Here is a 5,090-nt window from a genome sequence, read left to right on the forward strand (position 1 = left end):
ATTTATCTTTTCTCTTTATCTTCACTCACTAAAAGATTTGAATTATGCTGCATTCAATTTGACATTTTTCAACAGTCATTTTTACATCATAACTGAACTAATATCATCAATCATGGTGTTTATTGCTGAATGAGATCAGGCTGAGCAAGCAGAGATGAAGACTGTTCTGCTGCTTAACTTAAGCTCTTCCCATTTTTCCTTCCCTGTATGATCAGCAAATGTACTGAACTTACTACTCTGTCTGTATTTTTTGTAAATAAGGGGAGATGAAATTAAGCATGTGTGTATGTATTATGTTTATATCATGAATCTAAGCAGTGCTATTGTGTGAAATGGTGACAGGATTCTGATTACTCAGTAATGAAGAACAGAGATGTGACTGAGAGGCCCAACGGGTAAGTGACTTGAACAAATGTGTGTACTTGTTTAGTTATACTTGTGAGGGCCAAATGTCCTTACTTATATGGTGAAAAATTTCATGACAACTGACTTGTAAGAACATTTTACGAGGCTCTTGTGGCTCTCAAACTCATGTTCTCAGACTGAACTACCTATTTATAAATCAATATATGGCTTGTTATCTAATTATTTGTCATCCATCATTTCCATTAAAAAAAAAACACATGTTTTGCTTCAGCTCATCTGCATTTTTTGGTCTCTTGTTTCTCATTTTCCTCTTGACAATACCCCATAGATTCTCTATGGGGTTCAGGTCTGGTGAGTTTGCTGGCCAGTCAAGCACACCAACACCATGGTCATTTAACCAACTTTTGGTGCTTTTGGCAGTGTGGGCAGGTGCCAAATCCTGCTGGAAAATGAAATCAGCATCTTCAAAAAGCTGGTCAGCAGAAGGAAGCATGAAGTGCTCCAAAATTTCTTGGTAAACGGGTGCAGTGACGTTGGTTTTCAAAAAACACAATGGACCAACACCAGCAGATGACATTGCACCCCAAATCATCACAGACTGTGGAAACTTAACACTTCAAGCAACTTGGGCTATGAGCTTCTCCACCCTTCCTCCAGACTCTAGGACTTTGGTTTCCAAATGAAATACAAAACTTGCTCTCATCTGAAAAGAGGACTTTGGACCACTGGGCAACAGTCCAGTTCTTCTTCTCCTTAGCTCAGGTAAGACGCCTCTGACGTTGTCTGTGGTTCAGGAGTGGCTTAACAAGAGGAATATGACAACTGTAGCCAAATTCCTTGACACGTCTGTGTGTGGTGGCTCTTGATGCCTTGACCCCAGCCTCAGTCCATTCCTTGTGAAGTTCACTCAGATTCTTGAATCAATTTTGATTAACAATCCTCATAAGGCTGCGGTTCCCTCGGTTGGTTGTGCATCTTTTTCTTCCATACTTTTTTTCCTTCCACTCAACTTTCTGTTAGCATGCTTGGATACAGCACTCTGTGAACAGCCAGCTTCTTTGGCAATGAATGTTTGTGGCTTACCCTCCTTGTGAAGGGTGTCAATGATTGTCTTCTAGACAACTGTCAGATCAGCAGTCTTCCCCATGATTGTGTAGCCTGGTCAGAGAGAGACTTCTCAGAGAGACGGAATTGTCTTTGAATGATGCAGTAAAAATTTGTCATGCAAGTGAGCTGGCGCAGCAGCATATAAAGACATTCAGTAGTACATGTGCAGCTCCGGGAAATGAGAGTGTACCTGTAGGTGCAGTTAAAATGAAATGGGGGTTATTCTTAAAGATGCAGAGGATGCAAACATGAACTCTTTTAATTGTAAGCGTTGTGGTTCCCGCCACCATCCTAGGAAATGTCCTGCTTATGGAAAACAAGGCACAAAATGCAAAGGAAAAAATCACTTTGCTAAACAGTGTTTCTCAAAGGAAAAAAACAAAAGAAGTGTGCATCTAGTGGAAGAGTCTGATTTGAATGAAACATTTTTTGTTGGTGGGATAACATGTGAAAATATGCCATGTGATTGTAGAGGAACTGGGGGAAGCTGTGAAATAAGGTGGTAACAATTGTCATTAAAAGTCAGCAAGAGTTCACGGGAAACAGTCTCTTTATTTGAGAAACACAACATGGTACCAGGAGTGGATTCTTTGAGTTGTCTGGACCAGAAAAAGTAAAATGGAGAGCAGTTTGAAACCGCCTGATGGACTGAAATGATCAGAGAACGTTGACAGTAATTGGAGAACTTTCAAGCAGCAATTTGAGTTGTATATGCAAGCTGTTGGACTGAGCAAGCCCGATGCAAGAAAGATAGCGTTGTTGCTGACTGTTGCAGGCCCGCAAGCAATTGAAGTTTTCAACACGTTTGTTTTTGCAAATGAGAAAAAACAGAATTGTCATTCCAGAGTCTATGCGTCCAGAAATACTGAAGAGGTTACATGAAGGACATCTGGGGATGGAAAAATGCAAAAGAAGAGCAAGAGAAGCAGTGTACTGGCCAGGACTAAATGCTGGTATTGAGAAAGTAGTGAGTAGATGTGAAACATGCCTCAAATATCATAACAAACAAGCTAAAGAACCAATGATAATAGCAGACCAAACTTCTGAAGTAGTTAGACTTAAATATTTGATGTTTAAAATGTCCCGCGACTGAAAATACTTTTCAAAAGAAAACCCACATTTGACGTTGACTTTGCACCGGGCCATTCTCTGCAGACTTATTTAAATATTGCGCGGGAAAGACAGATCCGATCGGTTATCCAGTCAGCTGATGTTGCCAAGTGTAAACGCGCCGCGGTGTCCTCTGTTCGTGGCAATAATCTGGCTGCATCTTTCTGCACTAGCCTAATTGTAAACGCGATAAATTACAATGATTCAAAGAAGAAAACTAGGCATTACAATGGACCATTTTCACAAGACTGTGATGAGCGTTTAATGGTCATCAGCATCATCAGCATCCGCGAAAGTTTTTCATATTTGTATTTTTAAAAGAAATTTATGTACATTTATAACACTATTAACACTATTCTTTTGTCTTTTATTAGCGTCTCTTGAGAGATAGCCAAACAGTCCAGGAAATGCTTCAAACCTTCACTGACCCTGCATGAGTTTTATGACCGCAGATGGCTGGGGAGAAGACCGTTAGTTTTCCCGGTGGAATGTAGAGATTCAATGTTCGTTTGTGTCCGCTTATAGATTCAGGGGTTTCACTATCTTGAAGACCGGAATCCTACAGGTACGTCTGCCAGTAATGTGATAAGTCACATGAAGTCAATATTTGCCAGACATGGAATTCCTAAAGCAGTAGTTAGTGATAATGGGCCATGCTATAATTGCAAGGAATTTCATCAGTTTTCAAGGCAATATGAATTTCAGCATTTCACCATTGTCCATTGCATGCACAAGCAAATGGTAAAGCAGAACGAGGAGTGCAGAGCGTTAAACGACTGCTACAGAAAGCTGTGGAAGATGGATCAGATCCATACCTTGCTCTGTTGAACTATCGAGCATCTCCATTGGACTGTGGTTTATCTCCTGCTGAATTGTTGATGGGTCGTAAGTTGCGCACTACACTTCCATCTTTTTCTAAAGTGAAAGCAAACAAGCATTTGAAGCAGAGAAAAGAGTTGTTGAAATGTAAGCAAAAGAGTTATGACAGAAAGAACAACTAAAAATCTTCCATCTTTGTTCAAGCAAGATGTGGTGAGAGTGCAAGATGCCAATAAATGGAGCAGAAAAGCAATCGTACTGGAAGAAATTAAGCCAAGATCTTATAGAGTGCAAACAGAAACTGGTCAAGTACTCAGGAGAAATCGACGTAGTCTGATGAAGACTGTAGAGACTTTCAATGAGCATCAACAACATCAACAAGATCTGTATCCAGTGAGTAATTGCACGTCTGAACCAAAACTAGTACTACCTGAATCTGAATTGTCATTGCCTGAACTTGAACCTGATCTGTCATTACCTAAATTGTCACAGAATGAACAATCTGACTTGCCTGTGTTGCGGCGATCAAGTCGTGTTGTTAAGAAACCAGATGGATTAAATCTTTGATAGACTGAGACTTAGTAGAAAGTCTAAGTCTATCTATTGACATATGTGTTTAGTCCTATTTTAAGAGAGGGGATGTACTATTTAATATGTGATTGTTATTGTTGTTGTGACCACTAGAGGGCAGTATGTGATTAATGATATAAGAGGGTACGATGTAGAGGAACAGGGGGAAGCTGTGAAATAAGGTGGTAACAATTGTCATTAAAAGTCAGCAAGAGTTCACGAGAAACAGTCTCTTTATTTGAGAAACACAACAGTAGACTTAAATATTTGATGTTTAAAATGTCCCGCGACTGAAAATACTTTTCAAAAGAAAACCCACATTTGACGTTGACTTTGCACCGGGCCATTCTCTGCAGACTTATTTAAATATTGCGCGGGAAAGACAGATCCGATCGGTTATCCAGTCAGCTGATGTTGCCAAGTGTAAACGCGCCGTGTTGTGATTGACTGATGATCCGATCTGCTTGATCAGATCGCGGTGATCGCATGTTAATGCCAAGTGTAAACGCAGCCTCTGTTCGTGGCAATAATCTGGCTGCATCTTTCTGCACTAGCCTAATTGTAAACGCGATAAATTACAATGATTCAAAGAAGAAAACTAGGCATTACAATGGACCATTTTCACAAGACTGTGATGAGCGTTTAATGGTCATCAGCATCCGCGAAATCCGCGAAAGTTTTTCATATTTGTATTTTTAAAAGAAATTTATGTACATTTATAACACTATTCTTTGTATTATATCACCTTTGCATCTAATTACAAAAAAAAGTTAACGCTAATGCTAGGGTGTTTCTAATGCAGCTGAGGGATGGTAAATTTGACATCGTTCTCTCTTCTGACTGCCATTATCAGTCTCTCAATTTTTTTCCTTTTATTGAAAGTCATGAAAACACTATCGTGGAGTTTTTCTTTTGCTAAATGGGAATGCAAAAAATATATATTTGTGGTACTCTCCCATTCACTGCTCTTCAAGTTAACCCAACTATGACGACTTCCGCTGCTGAGAAACCCGGAAATGTGAAAAAGGTCCATAGCAGCTCTCTCTATCTCTCCCGCCTGTTTCCTCCCCTCCCCCGTGCGGCTGATGACAATCGTATACCCAACTTTCCAAATCGTG

Source organism: Sinocyclocheilus rhinocerous, unplaced genomic scaffold, assembly GCF_001515625.1.
Source record: "Sinocyclocheilus rhinocerous isolate Xijiao unplaced genomic scaffold, SAMN03320098_v1.1 scaffold1115, whole genome shotgun sequence".
Classification (NCBI taxonomy): domain Eukaryota; kingdom Metazoa; phylum Chordata; class Actinopteri; order Cypriniformes; family Cyprinidae; genus Sinocyclocheilus; species Sinocyclocheilus rhinocerous.